Below are 21109 nucleotides of genomic sequence, written 5' to 3'. Positions count from 1 at the left end.
TTCAAATTTAAGGAGAATAAAGAAAAGATGAACATAAATTTTGATAAATTATTAATAACCATATAACCATTTACGGAGTGGAAACAGGCCATGTTGGCCTTTCGAGTTCGCACCGGTTCACTGATTTTGTGCGCCCTCTTCAGGCATTGGTCCCGGTAGATCTTCATTCAATAACGATGGGCGAATGGTGGAATGAAACATTTTTTCATATAAAATTTTAACAGAAACATTTATTTGTTCATTTCCACAATTTCTGTGCATCTGTGATGCTTATGCATGCATACATACACACAAAAGGCCGCTACATTTAAAAAGTTTGAGTTTTTGAGAAGTCCAGATTCTCGGGTGGTCTGGATTTCTGGACTTTACTGTAGTACATTTGGAACTTTCACAAAGCCTTCAATAATTCACTGGCACAGTTTGGGGATTGATTAATGGATAGAAAACAAAGAGCAAGAAAAAACAATTTCAAATCGGGAAACTATGACCGGAAGGGTGCCCCGGGTTCACTGCTGGGCTCCAGCTGTTCTCAATCTTTCTGAGTGTAATTTATCTAAGTTGCTGAAAATACGAAAGAGCTCAGCAACCTCCATGATGGGGTGAATGCAGGGAGGATTTAAGGGAATATCAATCTTCTTAAAGAATGGGAAAAAATATTTCATCTAGAATTGTGTAGAAAAATGTGAAGTTGACCTTAATGTTAAAAGAAGCAATTTTTTTTAATATATGTGGGTAAAAATGGAAAGTGCTGTAGCTTCAAGGGACATGAATGTCATTGTACACAAATCTTAGAATGCAAGGGGGAAGGCAAATGATTTGCGTCTCTTCATTGGTAAAAGATTTGAGGGGCAGATAAAGATATTTTACTGCAATTATACAAGGATTATTGATACAGCACCTGGAATATTGGGTGCTCATCAGGTCTCCCTGCCCAAGGATTTATTTGCAATTGTGGGAAGATTCAACAGATTGATTCCGGAGATGGAGAAAATTTCCCCACAAAAGAGAGATTGGTGGATTATATCCTATAGAGTTTAGAAGACTGACGGGTGAACTTGCTGAGGCATACAAAATTATTGAAGTTTTTGATAGGGTAGTTGCAGGGATAATATTTCACCTAACTGGAAATCTTAGAAATAAGAGTATAGGTCTCTAAATTAGGGTTAGCATTCAGATTTCGGAATGTAATTAAAAATGTCTTCACCTAGAACATAGTAGATCTTAACAATTCACTACTCAGAAGGTCTATGAAGGGATAGACACTGAGCATCTTCAAGACAGATATTTCTTGGATATTAACTGTCATGCTGTCAATCTCTCACTACGCTTAGTCTGCACTACTGGCATTGGACGTGGATTATCTCTACCACCAAGAGCACTCCCCTTGACTATAAATGTAGTTAAACACATATCATGGCTTTTATTAGTTGAAACTCAGTAGTACAATAATGAATGATAATGGGTGCATACACAGTTGTAGTACAAGGGAGTGCCTTGGTGGTAGAGATAATCCACGTCCAATGCCAGTAGTGCAGACTAAGCGTAGTGAGAGATTGACAGCATGACACAGATTTACCACATTAATAGGGATATGGAGAGGTGGAATAAGTGAAAGGGAAAGGCAAAGAAGATCAGAGGCAGAAGATTGACAGGCGCCAGAATGCAAGTGAATCTTGGAATAGAATTGGGACAAAGCTGAGGAACCTGTGGAATTATTTGTTTCATTAAATATATTTGAGGCGGAGTCAGATCGATTTTTGCGACGACCAAGCTCTGCACAGAGGAATAGGAGGTAAAATGAATGGACAGTACATAGATTACAAAAAAATTTCAATAACATATGAAAGCATTAAAAGAATGGTTGACACTAGAATTTAGTGAAATGAAAAGAAAAATGAACAGTACAGAAGTAAAAGTGAGTAGAATAGAGCTGGTCATAACAGATGCAGGGAAAGGATTAGAAAATGTGGAAGAACGTGTAATGGTGGTAGAAAGGGAAGTGAACGACTTAAAAATAAAATTGGAAGAAAGTGACAAAAAAGTTAAAGAAACACAGGAGTTGTTAGCTCAGAAGATGGATATAACGGAAAACTATAGTAGGCGAAAGAATATAAAGATAGTGGGCCTTAAGGAAGATGAAGAAGGCAAAGATATGAAAGAATTTATAAAAGAATGGATCCCAAAAGTCTTGGGAATGCCAGAAATGCAGGAAGGAATGGAAATAGAAAGGGCACACAGAACATTAGTCCCAAAACCACAGTCACACAAAAACCAATATCCGTTTTAGTAAAATTTCTGAGATACACAACAAGAGAAAATATATTGGAGAAGGCAATGAATAAAATTAGAGAAGACAAAAAAACACTGAAATACAAACGTCAAAAATTTTTTTTCTACCCAGACATAAGTTTTCAGCTCCTGAAGAAGAGGAAGGAGTTTAATGCAGCAAAATCGATCCTATGGAAAAAAGGCTATAAATTTATGTTAAGAAATCCAGTAGTGTTTAAAATAGCTATCCTGGGGGAGTAAAACAGACTGTTCTTAAATACGGAGAAAGCACAAGAATTTGCAGAACGCCTGCAAGACAGAAAGAGAGATGAAGAGATGTAACAAGAACAAAGAACGACGACAAACTACATACAAAGATGTAAAAATAATGTATAAATAAGAACTAAAGGAGGGAAGAAAACGGAAGTAAGGGAGAAGGGGGAAAAAATAGGAGGGGTTAAAAAAATAAAAAGAAAAAGTGAAGAAAAGAAGGGGAGCTTTGTTGTAATGTGAAGATAAAAGTCTTTTCTGGAGGGGGTTGGGTGGGAGAGGATAACAGTCACTGCAAAATCAGTTGACACTTGCGAACGGGTTCACAGTCCGAATGGAGAGGAGAGTTGTGGTTGCCCAGCAAAGGCCAAGGGGCAACTCAGAAAGTGGGGGGGGGGGACACACTTGGGGTTAAGGGAATTTTAGATGTGGGAGTGGTTGAAGTATTTTATGTTTTAGAAGTTTTGTCATATAGTGCGTTCAAAAAAAGAAAACTGAGAAATGGAAATGGGGAAAAGGGGAAAGGTGGTGGTGAGGAAGCGGAAATGAGATGTAAACAGAGTATGAGATGGCCATGTTGAACTATATGACTATAAATATTAACAGAATAAATAACCAAATCAAAAGGAAGAGGCTATTAAATTTACTGAAAAAAGAAAAAATTAATATAGCATTCATGCAGGAAATGCATCTAACGGAAGTGGAACACAAGAAATTAAGGAGAGACTGGGTAGGGCACGTAACGGCAGCATCATATAACTCAAAAGCCAGAGGTGTAGCTATATTAATCAATAAAAATGTACCAATCAGAATAGAGGAGGAAATAATAGATCCAGCAGGGATCTATATGTAATGATAAAGTGTCAGAAATATTGAGAACTCTGGAATTTGGTCAATATATATGCACTGAATAAAGAGGATCAAAGGTTTATGCAAGATATATTTTTGAAGATTGTAGATACACAGGGGAATATATTGATTGGATTCAAAGATGGATAAAACTGGACAAGAGACTAGCAGAAAGAACAAAGTAGCCAAATTTATGGTTAAATCAATGCAGGAAATGTAACTTTTGGATATATGGAGGAGACAACACCCAAAGGAGAAGGAATACTCATGTTATTCGGGTAGACATAAAACATACTCAAGGATTGACCTGTTCCTGTTGTCAGCCCATATCCAAGGGAGAGTTAGGAAAACGGAATATAAAGCTAGATTGATATCTGATCACTCACCTCTGTTATTAGCAATAGAACTGGAGGACATCCCACCAAGAACATATAGGTGGAGATTAAACGCCATGCTACTTAAAATACAGGATTTTAGAGAATTTATTGAGCCCCAAATTAAAATGTACTTTGAAATAAATACAGAATCCGTGAAAGACAAATTTATATTATGGGATGCAATGAAAGCCTTCATCAGAGGACAGATAATAAGTTATGTAACTAAGATGAAAAAGGACTACAATCAGGAAATAGAACAGCTGGAAAAGGAAATAGTAAGTACAGAAAAAGAACTAGCAACAAGGGAAGCTACAACAAAAAGAGAATTGGCGTACAAAAAAAAATACGAAACACTACAAATGTATAAGGTGGAGAAGAACATAATGAAGACAAAGCAGAAATATGAGCTAGGAGAAAAAATTAACAAAATTCTAGCTTGGCAGATTAAAACAGAACAAGCTAAAAGAACGGTATTGGCATCAAGGAAAAAGGACAAACAAATTACATATAACCCAACAGAGATCAATTAAAACTTTAAGGAATTCTACGAGCAATTATACAGAATTGAAAACAAAGGGAAAGAAGACAAAAAAGATGAGTTTCTAGCTAAAATTGAACTACTGAAATTGCAAGAGGAGCAAAACAAATTGATAAAACCATTTGAAATAGAGGAAATACAATATATATTAAAAAAGCTACCGAACAATAAAATGCCTGGGGAGGATGGACTCCCAATAGAATTTAAAACATTTAAAGAGTTGCTAATTCTTCTTCTCCTGGAAGTAATGAACCAGATAAAAGAAACACAAAACTTGCCAGATTCACGTAAAACAGCAATAATTACAGTAATACCAAAGGTGGGGAAAGATCCACTAACACCAGCATCGAACAGTCCAATATCTCTACTTAATTCAGATTATAAGATAATAGCAAGACTATTAGCAAACATATTGGCCGACTGTGTACCAAAAATAGTAAAACTAGATCTAACTGGATTTATTAAGAAAAGACGAACAATGGACAATGTCTGTAAGTTCATTAACTTAATCCATGCAGTACAAGGACATAAGATGCCAACAGTGGCTGTTGCTTTAGATGCAGAGAAAGCCTTTGACAGGGTAGAATGGAATTATTTATTCAAAGTATTACAGAGGTTCAACCTACCAGAGAAATATATTAATTGGATTAAAGCATTATATAAGGGTCCAATGGCGAAGGTGACAGTAAATGGATATATATCAAATCAATTTAAATTAAGCAGGTCAACTAGGCAGGGATGTCCACTATCTCCCTCACTGTTTGCTTTAGCTAATAGAAACCTTGGCAGAACTGATAAGAACAGAAAATAAAATAAAAGGGATAAAAATAAAAGATAAGGAATATAAAATCCGTCTATTTGCAGCTGACATCATAGTCTTCTTCTTTCTTCTTCTTTGGCTTGGCTTCGCGGACGAAGATTTATGGAGGGGGTAAAAAGTCCACGTCAGCTGCAGGCTCGTTTGTGGCTGACAAGTCCGATGCGGGACAGGCAGACACGATTGCAGCGGTTGCAGGGGAAAATTGGTTGGTTGGGGTTGGGTGTTGGGTTTTTCCTCCTTTGCCTTTTGTCAGTGAGGTGGGCTCTGCGGTCTTCTTCAAAGGAGGTTGCTGCCCGCCAAACTGTGAGGCGCCAAGATGCACGGTTTAAGGCGTTATCAGCCCACTGGCGGTGGTCAATGTGGCAGGCACCAAGAGATTTCTTTAGGCAGTCCTTGTACCTTTTCTTTGGTGTACCTCTGTCACGGTGGCCAGTGGAGAGCTCGCCATATAACACGATCTTGGGAAGGCGATGGTCCTCCATTCTGGAGACGTGACCCATCCAGCGCAGCTGGATCTTCAGCAGCGTGGACTCGATGCTGTCGACCTCTGCCATCTCGAGTACTTCGACGTTAGGGATGTAAGCGCTCCAATGGATGTTGAGGATGGAGCGGAGACAACGCTGGTGGAAGCGTTCTAGGAGCCGTAGGTGGTGCCGGTAGAGGACCCATGATTCGGAGCCGAACAGGAGTGTGGGTATGACAACGGCTCTGTATACGCTTATCTTTGTGAGGTTTTTCAGTTGGTTGTTTTTCCAGACTCTTTTGTGTAGTCTTCCAAAGGCGCTATTTGCCTTGGAGAGTCTGTTGTCTATCTCATTGTCGATCCTTGCATCTGATGAAATGGTGCAGCCGAGATAGGTAAACTGGTTGACCGTTTTGAGTTTTGTGTGCCCAATGGAGATGTGGGGGGGCTGGTAATCATGGTGGGGAGCTGGCTGATGGAGGACCTCAGTTTTCTTCAGGCTGACTTCCAGGCCAAACATTTTGGCAGTTTCCGCAAAGCAGGATGTCAAGCGCTGAAGAGCTGGCTCTGAATGGGCAACTAAAGCGGCATCGTCTGCAAAGAGTAGTTCACGGACAAGTTTCTCTTGTGTCTTGGTGTGAGCTTGCAGGCGCCTCAGATTGAAGAGACTGCCATCCGTGCGTAGTATATTAACAGAACCAGAATTATCAATAAAACAATTATATAAGAAATTGAAGGAATTTGGAGAAATATCGGGGTACAAGATCAACACAAATAAAAGTGAAGCAATGCCAACGAATAATGCGGATTACACAAAGTTTAAAAAAGAATCACTATTTAAATGGCAAACATAAGCAATCCGATACCTAGGTAATTAGACGAGATAATAATCTCGGCCATCTATACAAATTAAATTATCAAACATTAATGAAGAAATTACAAGATGACTTAGAACATTGGAAAGATTTACCACTAACACTGATAGGAAAGGTAAATTGCAATAAAATGAATATCTTCCCAAGGATACAACACCTATTTCAATCGTTGTCAATTCCCTTTAACCGAGAAATTCTTCAATGAGCTAAAGAAAATAATAAGGAAATTCTTATGGAAAGGGGGGAAACCGAGGATAGCACTAGATAAATTAACAGAATGGCACAAACAAGGGGGCTTTCAGCTACCAAATTTTAAGAATTATTATAGAGCAGCACAATTAAGATATCTATCAGATTTTTACCAAACAAGGGAAAAACCAGATTGGACCAGGATAGAGCTAGATAAAATAGGGGAGAAGGTACCAGAACATATACTTTGTAAGTGAGATGAAAAACTGGTGCAATATAGAAGTTCACCAGTACTGCACCATCTGCTCAACATTTGGAAGAAGATTCATGTAGAAAGGAAAAACAACAAATTACCAACTACCAAAATTATTATTGACGCAAAATCAACTAATCCCTTTCACAATAGATACCCTTTCCTTTAGAGAATGGGAGAGAAAAGGGATTAAAAGAATAGAAAATTGTTTTTTGGGAAATAATTTATTATCATTTGAACAAATGAAGTACAAATATGGAATAACTCATGGTAAAATGTTTGCATACCATCAACTGAAAACCTACTTAAGGAACAAATTGGGAAGCAAATTGAGATTAAATGATAATTAAAAGATTTATAACAAATATGTACATCAAGCTGCAAGAGAAAGAGAATGATGAAATAAGCTGTAAACCCAAACAAAAGTGGGAATAAGATCTAAACATAAAGATAAAAAATGAAATATGGGAAAAGATATGCTCCGGAACTATGAGAAATATAATAAACACGAGGTTACGCATGATACAATATAATTGGTTACACAGGCTATATATCGCACCCCAAAATTTAAATAAATGGGATCCAACAGTATCAGATAGATGTTTTCGCTGTAAGAAGGAAACGGGAACAACAGTACATGCAATTTGGGGATGTGAGAAAGTGAAAAAGTTTTGGGAAGATCTAAATCAGTTATTAAATAAAATCACAAAAAGCAACATACCAAAAAATCCAGAGATCTTTCTTCTAAGAAATATAAGAAGAATTAGCCCTCAAACTGGATGAAGCGAAAAAAAAATTTATTATGATAGCCTTAGCTGTAGAAAAAAAAAGTATAATGTCAACTTGGAAATCAGAAGTGAGCCTGAAGTACAGCAATGGTACATGGAAATTAATAAATGTATTCCATTGGAAAAAATAACATATAATTTAAAAAATAAAGTCACATTATTTGAATAAATTTGGGAACTGTATATGGAACACAACAGAGAGGGCCTACCGTGGATCTCCACCCCCGAAAATGATAGAATGAGAAGAAGATGAAATGAATTGACCCAGTGTGTAAAAGTAGATGTCACAATTTTCTTGTTTATTTTCATTGTGTGATGACATTGTTTAATGGGTTTATTGTATTGTCTATGTTGAACATTTAATAGGTTTGGAGGGGGGTGGGAAGGAGGGAGGGAAGGGAGGGGGGGAAGGGGATAAAATTATACTGTGTATATTCAAGAGGGAAATGTTTGCGTGTATTTTGATTAATATGGTTCATAGTGTGAAAAATAAACATAAAAATTAAAAAAAGATTGAGTCACCTGGTATTTATGGTGAGGTAATAAATTGGATTTGACATTGGATTTACAGAAGCCAGAGAGTGGTTGCCTCTCAGTCTGCTGGCCTGTGACTAGTGGAGTGTCTTAGGGATCAGAGCTAGGACCATTGTTGTTTGTCAACTATATCCATGATCTGGATAATAATAGGTGGTAAATTGAATCAGCAAGTTTGTCAATTACACAAAGATTGGAGGTGTAGTGGATAGCAAGGAAGGCTTTCAAAACTTCCAGAGGGATCTGGACCAGCTGGGAAAGTGGCAGTTGGAATTTAACACATACAAGTATGAGGTGTTGCATATTGGAAGGACAAACCAAGGTAGAACTTAGAAAATGATAGGGGACTAAGGAATGTAGAGGAAGAGAGGGATCTGGGAATACAGATAAATAATTCTCTTAAAGTGGTGTCACAGGTAAATAGGCTCATAAAGAGAACTTATGACACATTGGCCTTCATAAATCAAAATACTGAGTAGAGTGGGGATAGTGAAGTTGTTCACGACATTAGTGATGTCAAATTTGGAGTATTGTATGCAGTTTTGGTAATCTAACTACTGGAAGGATATCAATAAGATTGAAAGGGTGCAGAGACAATATACTAGGATGCTGCCAGGACTTAAGGAACTGAGTTACAGGGAAAGGTTATGTTACGAGCCCAAAGGACCCCAAAACCCAACAGCAATAGGCATTCACCAAGACAAGTAGTTACTTAAACAAAAGTTGTTTTTAATTATCTTTAAACATGAAAACAGAATCAAATTTTAACTTATCTCCATTAACTTAACTAACCCAACTTCGAACGGCAGTGCGACTGGAAGTGCGTGCAGATGGATACAGCAGCACAATTCAGGTGGGCAAATGATTAATTATCATTTAATCTCAATTTGCTTCCCAATTTGTTCTTTAAGCGCACGTGTATGTAATGTGTGTGTAAATTTTTAAAAAGTTCTTTGGTTCACAGTTCAATCTCACTTCTCGTTCTTCCAAGTTCTCTGGTTGCAGGCAATTCTTATACAGGTACACAATCCTTTATCAAGACATCTAAAATCCAGAGAACTCCAAAATCTGGCATCTGGGGAGAGAGACGGCAGCGCGAGTTGGGTGGGGGAGGGGGGGAGACCGGCCACGCGAGTCGGGCTGGCAAGGAGGGGAGACTGGCAGCGCGAGTCGGGAGGGCGAGACTGGCACCGCGATTTGGGCAGACAAGGGGGGGGGGGGGGCGAGTCCGGCAGTGCGAGTCCAGCAGGCGAGCAGGGGGAAGATGGCAGCGCAATTCATGTGAGTTTAAATCTGGCTTTATGAATTCCAGAAAATCTGAAATTTGGAACACACTGTCCCCCAAGGGTTCCGGATATAGGATCGTGTACCTGTACTGTGCACAGAATTTAACAAGTATAAAGTTCACCAGGCTTTGGTGCTCGACAGGTAAATGTTTACCACTCAGGAAGGTTCTTGTTTGGTTTGCAGAGAGAGATTTGTTGTTCCAGGATTTCCACAACTGAGGTACAGGTACACAATTCTTTATCTGGACATCTAAAATCTGGAAACCTCCAGAATCTGGCAAGTGGGGAGAGAGACCGGTAGTGTGAGTCGGGTGGGCGGGAGACTGGCAGCGTGATTCGGGCAGGTGGGAGAACGGCAGTGCGACTGGAAGTTGGTACAAATGGATACAGCAGCACAATTCGGGTGGGCATAAATCTGGCTTTCCGAAATCCAGAAAAATCTGAAATTCGGAACACACTGTTCCCCCAAGGGTTCCAGATAAAGGATTGTGTACTTGTATTAGCATTAGTCACCTCAATGTCTTGCTGTTGAAACTTGCCCCATCAGGGTTCTCCAGATGATAACCTCTTTCTTTCAGGCTACCACAGAGATCCTCATATTCCAAGAGAAACATCAGACATTTCCAGCCATCTGCCACTCTGGAGTTTGTTTCAGTTCCAATAAGCTTCCTGGCTTGCACTGTTCAGCTGTCTCTATCTCTCTGTCTCTCTTTTTCATCTGAGATACCAACTGCTAGCCACATGTACTTCTTAATCTCACTTGCAAAAAAAAAACCCCTCCTTCTTCAGCAAACAATAGGAGTTAGTCTTCTTGGTCAAGCTGTTGTTTTTATGTAAACAAGAACCCAGGAGTGAACTTTTTGTGTACTTTGTCAAAACCCTTGCAAAGAGCTTTCAACTGTCAGAGTGTCTCCTGCTTGTTGCTTTAATTACGTCATTTCAATTAGCACCTACTTGTGAAATGTGCATAGCATTCTCCATAGTTTCTATGAAGTCACTTAATATGAATTCTTCAGTATTTTAAATATGATCTGTTTTAAAGTGTGTGTGTATGCATGTAACCTACTCTAATTTTACCAATTTATCTCCCAAATGTATAATCTCCCAAATGTATACAGGTTGGGGCTTTATTCCCTGGAGCACAGAAGAATGAGGGGAGATTTGATAGAGGTATTTAAAATTATGAGGGGTATAGCTAGAGTAAATGCAAATTGGCTTTTTCCCCTGAGGTTAGTGGGGTACAATCCAGAGGACTTGGGTTAAGGGTGAAAGTGGAAATGTTTAAGGGGAACTTCTTCACACACAGTGAGAGTGGGACAAGCTGCCAGCAGAACTGGTGACTGTGGACTCATGTTTAACATTTAAGAAAAAATTGGAACGTGTACTGGAGGGGTATGATCAGGATGCAGGTCAGTGGGACCATGCAGAGAGGAGAAGGTTCAAAAGGACTGCTTCTGTGCTATGATGTTCTATGGTTCGATAAGGTGTTGTTCAAAACTACCTGCTCCCCTACTGCCTCAATTTTTTCTTCCTCTTCAACTCTCCACCTACATCCAGCCAAGACTTGCCTGTACTCCCCCTCCTACTTCTTCCTCTCACCACCTTTTCTTATTCAAGATGTGACAGAATATATAGATATGTTTTTGGGAGATAAATTGGGAAAGGTTTGTTAGAGTAGGTTATATACAAACACTTTAAAACAGACCTTATTTAAAATACTGGAGCTCTGCCTTCTGCTAGACATATCGGGGCCTTAGAGCTTTAAAGAGTGCTCAAAAGACTTCACTAATGGATTGTTGTTTACAAAAGGCAACAGATGAAAGAGCTTGTTGGAGTCACATATTGTCTGGAGGAAAGCTTGCTGTTGTAAGAGGGTCATGTGGTTTTTCAAGCAGAGAGAGATCCATTCAGCAGTGTTACAGCCAGCAGAGAATAGCTGGGACTGGAACAGGACAAGCTGGCAAGCTTATGGAAAGCCCCCTTTTGGAAGACAGCCTGGTTAAAGCCATTGAGCTTCATGCAAGAGGAGAGGACTGGCTGTCTAATGTTTCACTAGAAATAAGTGAAACAAAAAGGAACTCTGTGGTGACCTGAAAGAAAGGTTATCATCTGGAGAACCTTGACGGGGCAAGTTTCATCTGCAAGACACTGGAGCGGCTGATGGAAATACATCAGTCGTGGATGTCCGAGAACAACAAATCTCTCTCTGAAAACCAACAAGAATCTTCCTGAGCGGTAACCATTTACCTTTCAAGCACCAAAGCGTGGTGAACTTTATAGATGTTGAATTCTGTGCACGGTATAAGAATTGCCGGCAACCAGTGAACTTGGAAGAATGAGAAGTGAGATTGGACTGTGAATCAAAGAACTTTTCTGAACTTACACACGTGCACTTAAAATTAGAAGGGGGTTAAAAAGTGTGATTTTGTTTTCATGTTTAAAGATAATTAAAAGCAACTTGTGTTTAAGTAACCATATGTCTTGGTGAATATCAGTTGCTGTTGGATTTTGGTCTCCTCTGGGCTCGTAACAAAGAGGCAAGATCCCCTTCCCTCATCACCTCACCTTTTCTCTTCTAGCCTCCTTCCTCCACCGTTTCATCAGGCCCGAAACGACGAATACCTTTTTACCTCGTGACTGACTGAGTTTCACCAGCTTGTACATTGTCCCGAAACCCCAAGGGCTGCGGAATTTCCGCTTTAAATCCACTGCTCTGGAGGGCACCGGAGCGCCCGACTTGCAGCGAGTCACCCACAGGCTCAGTCTCGCTATGACGCGCCGAGGGAGTGAGAGGGGGTGGGACGTTCGGCCTTTGATGGATTGATTGAGATCGGAATGGTCGAATCAGTGGCGAGGACCCGTGGCATCTGACCAATGAGGAGGAAGATGTCGGCTCCTTTGATAGATTGATTGAGATCGGAATGGTCGAATCAGTGGCGAGGACCCGTGGCATCTGACCAATGAGGAGGAAGATGTCGGCGCCTTTGATAGATTGATTGAGATCGGAATGGTCGAATCATTGGCGAGGACCCGTGGCATCTGACCAATGAGGAGGAAGATGTCGGCGCCTTTGATAGATTGATTGAGATCGGAATGGTCGAATCAGTGGCGAGGACCCGTGGCATCTGACCAATGAGGAGGAAGATGTCGGCGCCTTTGATAGATTGATTGAGATCGGAATGGTCGAATCAGTGGCGAGGACCCGTAGCATCTGACCAATGAGGAGGAAGATGTCGGCGCCTTTGATAGATTGATTGAGATCGGAATGGTCGAATCAGTGGCGAGGACCCGTGGCCTCTGACCAATGAGGAGGGAGTTGTCGGCGCCGGCGCCTTTGATTGATTGATGGATTGAGACCGGAATGGTCGAATCAGTGGCGAGCACCCGTGGCCTCTGACCAATGAGGAGGGAGTTGTCGGCACCGGCGCCTTTGATGGATTGATTGAGATCGGAATGGTCGAATCAGTGGCGAGGACCCGTGGCATCTGACCAATGAGGAGGAAGATGTCGGCGCCTTTGATAGATTGATTGAGATCGGAATGGTCGAATCAGTGGCGAGGACCCGTGGCATCTGACCAATGAGGAGGAAGATGTCGGCGCCTTTGATAGATTGATTGAGATCGGAATGGTCGAATCAGTGGCGAGGACCCGTGGCCTCTGACCAATGAGGAGGGAGTTGTCGGCGCCGGCGCCTTTGATTGATTGATGGATTGAGACCGGAATGGTCGAATCAGTGGCGAGCACCCGTGGCCTCTGACCAATGAGGAGGGAGTTGTCGGCACCGGCGCCTTTGATGGATTGATTGAGATCGGAAATGGTCGAATCAGTGGCGAGGACCCGTGGGATCTGACCAATGAGGAGGGAGTTGTCTGCGCCGGCGCAGTCCCCTGAAGGTGAGAGCTGATCATGGCAGGGAGCGCGGGGCTTCACTTGGGCTAAGTCCCGGCCGAAGGCTCAGGTGTTAAAGCGTTCACTTCGTCCGGTGGCTCTGGGGTGCATCACCCATAGAGGAAGGGGGTGGTGGTGGGGGTTTATACAGCGAGGCCGGCTGGAGAAAACGATTGCGGAGCCGCTGAAGTTTCCATCACTTGCTGTGTTGGCATTAACATTAAAGTTGATGCTAATTTAATCCCAACTCACAGTGGACCGTAAGAAGTTGGAAATCCGAAACACTGGGAGCGCTCAGCAGGTCAGAGGCAAACGGCATATGCGTGAAAGAGTGAATTTCACATTTCCAGTTTGGGACCCTTTGCTTTCCCCAAAAAATGTCACTTATAAAAGTACCAGCCATCCAGGTGCACAAGATGCATCAACTACAGGAGGAAAAACTTAAATGATTACTAATGCAAGACAAAAAGAGGCAATAACTATCAAAGGATAGATACATATTCACAGTTGCAGTTAGTGAAAGGGAAAAAAAAAGTGTTTTAATAGTGTAGACAGATTTTTTGGTGGTCCAGGGTTAGAATTGAAAGTGGTACCTGTTGGGTAAACCCTGTTCTTGAAAGTGGAGGTGCTGGACTTCGGGCTCCTGCAACTTCTGCCTGAAGGCAGCAGCGAGAAGAAATGGTGACCTTCAGGATGTGGGCAGCCCTCTTGAGGAAGTGGCTTCCATTGATGTTTTCACTCGATGGGAGGTCAGCGTCCATAACTGAGGTGGCTTGGTTTTCCATTTTCTGTAGCCAGGACAACCAGTCAGTTCTACAGTGCATCTGTAGAAGTTTGATAAGAGTATTCAATCTCAACTACAATGCCAAATCTCATTGGACCTCTCTTTTTTTTAAAAAATAAATAGAGGTGCCTCCTTCCCGGTTGCCTTGTGCTGACTCCAGAAGAGGTCATCTGATATGTGGACTCTCAGCAACTTGAAGGTACTAATCCTCTTCACTGCTGTCCCGTTAATTAAGACAGGTCCACGGTCCCTCAGCCTCCTCTTTTTAAAGTCCACAATAAGCTCTTGGACAAACTGACATTGATGTGATAGATAGATGATGTTGCTTTGTTGTTTTCTGTGTTGCCAGGATTATTTAAATTGAATTGTTTATTGTCGCATGCATTGAGATACAGTCAAGTGCTTAGTTTTGTGTGCTACACAGCCAAATCAACTACAGCAGGTTGTTCAATAATAAATAATGGTGCAGGGAGGAGCAGAACTAAAGTCAAATAGTGGAGGGGACTAAACAAAGTGTGTGCTATGGATAAAGTGCAGTTAAAATAGAGCGAGGGCATAATTTTTTGCCAACGTGAGATCCATTTGAGAGTCTGATAATTGAAGGAAAGAAACTGCTTGAACCTGGAGGTTTGTGTTTTCAAGAACCTGTACCTTCTGATCAACCGGAGAGGAGAGAATATTACAGGGTGGGATGGATCCTTTAATATGTTGGCAGCAAGAGGTATCGAGTCCAGTAGTTCTTAACCTATTTCTTTCCATTCACATACAACCTTAAGTAATCCCTTACTAACCACAGAGCACCTATGGCATCCTATGGAGATATGAAGACAAGTCATGAGGCTAGATTAACTAAGTTTATTTGTCACAACATTGATAGTTTAGTAAGAAGTCTTCTTCTGCAAACAGACTAACATTCATAGAGCTGTGTAAAGAACACTCCTTGCATGTATAGGATTGCAATGAAAACGAAGATCAAGCAAGGGCAGCATTATTATTGGGGTCACTCAGGAGCCTGATAGCTGTGGGGAAGCCTGTTGTTTCATGTCTTCACACTCTTAAATCTTCTCTCCAATGGGAGAAGAGAGTATGTCTAATGAGTGTAATGGGTCCTTCAGTATGTTGGCTACCATTCCTGGGCACCAGGAGATGTTGATGGAGTCCAAGGAAGGGAAGTTTGCAAAATTTTCTGAGTTGCAATCACTTCCTTTTTGCTTCTTCTAATGTGTCAAAGGCTGACATTACAAGAAATCTTGGGGGTCGGGGTGGGGGAAGCGAGATAGATGTGCATGCAATTATTTGTAAAGCAGTTGCAACCTGTTGAGATTTATTTAATTTTAATTGTGTTAACAATTTAGGGGAAATTACTTAAGGCTAAAGGGCTTCATTAGGCAGGGGATTGAGTTCAAGAGTTGAGAGGTAATTTTGCAGCTCCACACATCTCTGATGAGACCACACTGAATATTGTGTTCACTTTTGGTTGCCTCATAATGGGAGGGATGTGAATGCTATAGATAGTGGAGGACGTTGAAGCAAGATTAGCAGAGTTAGAAGCTTTCTCTTTGGAGCGAAGAAGGATGCGGAGTGACTCAATAGAGGTCTACAAGGTTCTGAGAGGCATAGATAAGGTGGATAGCCAGGTGCCTTTTCCCCAGGGCAGGAATAGCAAACACCAGAGGACATCTGTAAAAAGGGAAGGAAGGAAAGTTTAGGGGAGACATCTGGAGTAAGTTTTTTGGATGCTTGAAATGCCTTGCTGCCAGGGGTGATGGTGGGGCCTGAAACATTAGGGGCATTTAAGAGACTCTTAGATGGGCACATGGATGAAAATAAAAGAGGGTTACGAGGTAGGAAGAGTTTAGTATTTTGGTAGGAATATATGATCTCTGCCAACATTCAGGGTCAAAGGGCCTGTACTGTGCTGTAATGTTCTGTTCTGCCACATAATGTCCTTGGAATACAGAAAATACTACATAAATACAAATTGTTTATTAGATTTTCTGTAATTCAGTATTATTAAACACAAAATCTGATTTGTTCACAGCATGTTAGTTAACTTGTTTAGAAATTTCCCCAGTCAATTGTTTTTGAGCTGGGCAGTGCTGGCAACCCTAAAAGCACCTGGTTTGGATCACTGAAGTCCTTCAGTGAATGCACTCCAACAATGTGGTGAATGTAATCCTACAATAGAACTATAAAATGTTACAGCACAGAAAACAGGCCATTTGGCCCTTCTAGTCTATGCTGACCATTATTGCACTAGTTCCATTGACCAGCTCCCATTCAATAACCCTCCAGACCTCTCCCATCCATGTATCTATCCAATTTATTCTTAAAAAAAGAGTGAGCCTGCATTTACCACATCAGATGGGAGCTCGTTCCTCTCCCACCAGTCTCTGAGTGAAGAAGTTCCCCATAAACCTTTCCCCTTTCAACTGAAAGACACTATTCGCACTTACTTTGTCGACACCACTCATAATTTTGTAAACCTTGATCAAATCTCCCCTCATTCTTCTTTGCTCCAAGTCCTTACCTGTTTAATCTTTCCCTGTAACTCAACTCCTGAAGACCTGGTAACATCCTAATAAATCTTCTTCGTATTCTTTCAATCTTATTGATATCCTTCCTGTAGTTGGGTGACCAGAACTGCATCCAATATTCCAAATTTGGCCTCACCAACATTTTGAACAACTTCAACATAACATCCCAACTCCTATACTCGATACTTTGATTTATAAAGGCAAAGATGTCAAAAGCTTTCTTTACAACCCTGTCTACCTGCGACACCACCTTCAGAAAACAATTTATGTGTATTCCCAGATCTCTCTGCTCCTCCGCTCTCCTAATCATTTACTGTGTATGCCTTACCTTGGTTTACCCTTCCTAAATGCATCACCTCAGACTTGTCTGAATTAAACTCCATCTGCCAGTTGGTCTAGATCCCTATGCAAACTTTATAAATCTTCATTGCTGTCCACAATACAAACTTGCTGATCCAATTTACCACATTATCATTCTTGATATGTACTCCTCCCATGCAATGAACATGCTTTTCCATTGTGGTGAATGTACTCCTCTGTAGCCACTGATGTCACAGTGGGTAATTCGGAATGAGTCGCAGTTGAGAGGAAGTTCAAACAAAACTATTTACAAGCATGAGCAAACTTTTTAAAAACAAAACCTGTGTCACCGCATCGTGACGGTTTGTTGGAACTTGTAGTGCTGCTTCAGAACCGGCTCAGAAAGGTCCAGTTCATTTGTCTTTGGCGTCCAACCATGCCATGCCGTGGAACTGTTGGGTGTGGCCCAAGCCATTCTAAATCAATGTGTGCAGGTTTTAACCGGTTCACTGTGAACATTTGAGATTGTCCCTCAATGTCTAAACCTTCATAGCACTTTATATGGTCCTTCACAAGGTGTTTGTAAGGGTGATCTGTGTGCGCCTTTTCAGACAAAAACATACAGTCTCTCTGAATTCCTTGGGAATGAAGATCGTGTGCCATGTCTCAAAGCTGGTATGGGAGTTAGTTTTCCTACCCACTCCCGCAGCATGCACAGTGTCACTGACGGCTGGTCTTCCCATCCACGAGGAGATGGCACGAACTCTCCAGGGATGGCCAGAGATGCTCCATAGACCAACTCTGCTGACGATGAGTTGAGGTCTTAAGGCACCCACGGAAGTTCATCTGCCCAATCTGGTCCCTAAGTGGCCATTAAGTGCTGCCTTCAGGTGCCTATGGAACCGCTCCACCATACCTTTGGACTGTGGATGATAGGCAATAGTAAGGTGGAACTACATTCCTAGGAGTCTAGATAAAGCACTCCAGATGGCAGAAGTAAACTGTGGACCTCTGTCCGAAGTGACATGTGGGAGCAGACCGAAACAAGAAACCCAGGAGGAAACAAAAGCTCTTGCTCATGAGTTAGTTGAAGTGTTGACCATGGGAATCGCCTCTAGCCACCTAGTAAACCTGTCGATGATGATGAATGAATATCTGAATCCCTTGGACACTGGGATTGGGCCGACGATATCAACATGTACGTTGTTGAATCTGCACTTTGGCAGTTCCAATGGCTGGAGCAGAGCTTATACATGCCTTTGTACCTTCGACTTCTGGCAGTCCTTGCCCAGTGAGTTACGTCTTCAGGCCATGCCAGATGAATTTATCAGATACAAGGTGGACCGTTGGCCTAATGGAGAGATGCGATAGGTCGTGAATGGCGTTGAAAACATGGTGTCTCCACGAGGCAGGAACAGAAGGGTGTCATTGTCCTGTTGAGATATCGCAAATTTGCATATTGCCCTGAGGTGCGAAAGCCAGCTCCTGGAGCTGTAGGTTTGTAATGGCCATCTTGTAGTCAGGTATCTCTTGCAGTCGAGCCTCTGCCAGGGTGAAATAGTTAACACCTTGCGAAAGTGTGCCTACTTGTTGAAAAGCAGCATGGGAGAGAGCATCAGCACTAAATTCCTTTTTCTGGAGATATGCTCTATCTTTGGAGAGAACTCTGAAATGTAGGATAGATAAGTGATGCTTCTGATGGGCTTTACCAAAAGTGAAAGTTAATGGTTTGTAAAGACCGTAAAGTCTCAGCCCTTGACGAAGTAGCCTAACCGCCAGGTAAAGCGCCAGCAGCTCCTTGTCAAAGATGTTGCATTTGGTCTCTGTGTGGCGAAGGTGTCAGCTGAAGAATGCTTGTGGCTTCCATTGTTCATTCACGTCTAGTTCTAGCACTCCTACGACACGTCAGATGCATAATGCAGTTAGTGTGCCCATCTGTGGTTGCGCTTGCTAGTCTAGCGTTGATCTTCCAAAAGGCATTTGTCTCCATCCAGCAAAGTTCATTTTTATTCTGAGACATTAGGTCAACAAGGGGCTTCGTGACATGTGACGCAGCAGGAACAAAACAGCGGTAAAAATTTACCATCCGAAGGAATTCTTGGAGATACTTGAACATTGATGGCTTCGCAAATCTTGTGATGGCCTCCACTTTTAGCGGTGGAATCACGCCCTTCCATGGGATTTTGTGTCCCAGGAATTTGATGATTAACTGTCTGAACTGACACTTTGCTGGATTAACTGTGAGCCCGAACTCTTGCAAGCAGCTAAAGAATAAATGCACGTGTTTTGGGTATAGCTGGCGACAAGAATGTCATCTAGGTAGATGAAAATGAAGTCTGTGCCACACTCCACTGTGTCCATCAGGCGCTGAAAAGTTTGCGCAGCATTTTTCAGCCCAAAGGGCATCCACAAAAATTCAAATAAGCCAAATGGTGTTACAATTACTGTCTTAGGCATGTCTTCTGGGTTAACAGGTAAACACACACCAAATCTATTTTTGAGAAAATCCTGGCCCTGTAAAGATTTTCTGTAAATCTTGTATGTGGGACACAGGATAGTGGTCTGCTGTTGTTGCATCGTTTAGGCGTCTGTAATTGCTGCAGCGTCTCCAGCTTCCCGGAGCTTTGTGCACCATGTGTAATGGTGACGTCCATGGGCTATCTGACCTGCATAAAATGTCTAACTCCTCCATTTTAGCGAACTCCTGCTTTGCAATGCGCAACTTTTCAGGCAGCAGTCCTTGGGTCAAAATATGGTGGCTTACACCATGTTTCGCAGTAGCAGTGGAGAACTGGGGAGTGACGACGTCAGCAAAGTCTTTGAGAATTCTTGTAAATTCATTCTTTGTACATTTGAGGGTGAGCAAGTGTGAGGCGGGTAACCTTGAATCTCCGAGGCAGAAAGTTTGGAAAGTCACGCTGTCCACCAAGCGGCGTCCGTTCATATCCACCATTAGGGATTTGGCGTGAGAAAGTTTGCTCCCAGTAATGGCAGGGACATTACAGCAAGAGTGAACTTCCATGTAAACTTGCTGCCGTCAAATTTCACATTCATGATTCTTGTCCCGCACATATGGATAGTGCTGTTATTTACAGCCACAAGGTCAGAACCTCCTCCTCTGGTACGAGTGTCAAACCCTGAAGGAGGAAGGACGCTAACCTTCAAACCTGTGCCCATGAGGAATTTTCACCCTGAGTGCTCGTCCCAGACATAAAGTAGGCTGTTTCGGTGGCCAGCTGTCGTCACCATTATCAACGGCCGGACTGGGCATTTCCTGAGAAACCACAAGGAGCATGGCATTTGTGGGCACCAGCACCCCAACATTGATGATAGAAGGACCAGCTGCTAGCCTGAGTCATGTCTGTTCGGTGGAGACCGTGTTCTCATCGTTGGGAGGCAAAACTTCGGTGCGTTGGGGCATGACTTAGCATTTATTTCAATGGACTTCACACCCTGTTGCTTCATGCACCATAGGATGGCAGTCTGTGCAGCCACTCTTTGAGGGTCACTGAAATCCTCGTAGGATAACATGAAGTGAATGTCTATTGGCAAATGCTCTAGAAATAGCTGTTCAAAGAGCAAACACAGCTTGTGGCCATCCGCCAGTGCCAACATGTGACCCATAAGCTCTGAAGAGGTGCAATCTCCCAGACTGTCCATGTTGAGGAGCTGCACGGCTCGCTCATGCCAGGAGAGCCAGTAAACACGCAGGAGGAGTGCTTTTAGCGCCTTATACTTGTTGCGTGGTGGTGGTTCCCGAAGGAAATCCATAATGCGGCCGTCTGTGTCCTGGTCCAAGGCGCTCACCACGTGGTAATACTTGGTGGCGTCCACATCTATTTTCAGATGTGGAATTGTGCCTCTGCCTGTCTGAATTAGACTTCAGTTGCAACGTCCAGAAGATGGGCAGTTTTTGGGATACTGCTGTGCTGTCCATCGCTGGTCCAAAATTTCACTTTGGGCTCGTAGGGGGTCACCTATTGTAGCCACTAATGTTGCAGTGGGTAATTCAAGAGGAGGGAGTAACGAGTTGAAGTTGAGAGGAAGTTTGAACAAAGCCATTTACAACATGCATGTATCCTTTTTAAAA

General features: G+C 42.1%; 1 protein-coding gene across 3 annotated transcripts in view; it reads left to right on the top strand.

Annotated features, from left to right (window-relative positions):
* Window positions 1–13415: 13415 nt before the first annotated feature.
* nsun6 (NOP2/Sun RNA methyltransferase 6) overlaps window positions 13416–21109 on the top strand; it is a 68338-nt gene continuing 60644 nt past the window's right edge. For all 3 annotated transcript variants that reach the window (XR_011350212.1, XM_069914666.1, XM_069914665.1), the window contains exons 1-2: window positions 13416–13699; window positions 14306–14381. The gene's annotated coding sequence lies outside the window, so the exon portion shown is untranslated. The remainder of the gene's footprint in view (window positions 13700–14305; window positions 14382–21109) is intronic.

This window comes from Narcine bancroftii, chromosome 1 (assembly GCF_036971445.1).
Source record: "Narcine bancroftii isolate sNarBan1 chromosome 1, sNarBan1.hap1, whole genome shotgun sequence".
In the NCBI taxonomy this organism is placed as follows: domain Eukaryota; kingdom Metazoa; phylum Chordata; class Chondrichthyes; order Torpediniformes; family Narcinidae; genus Narcine; species Narcine bancroftii.
This window is presented reverse-complemented; position numbering and strand designations above follow the sequence as displayed.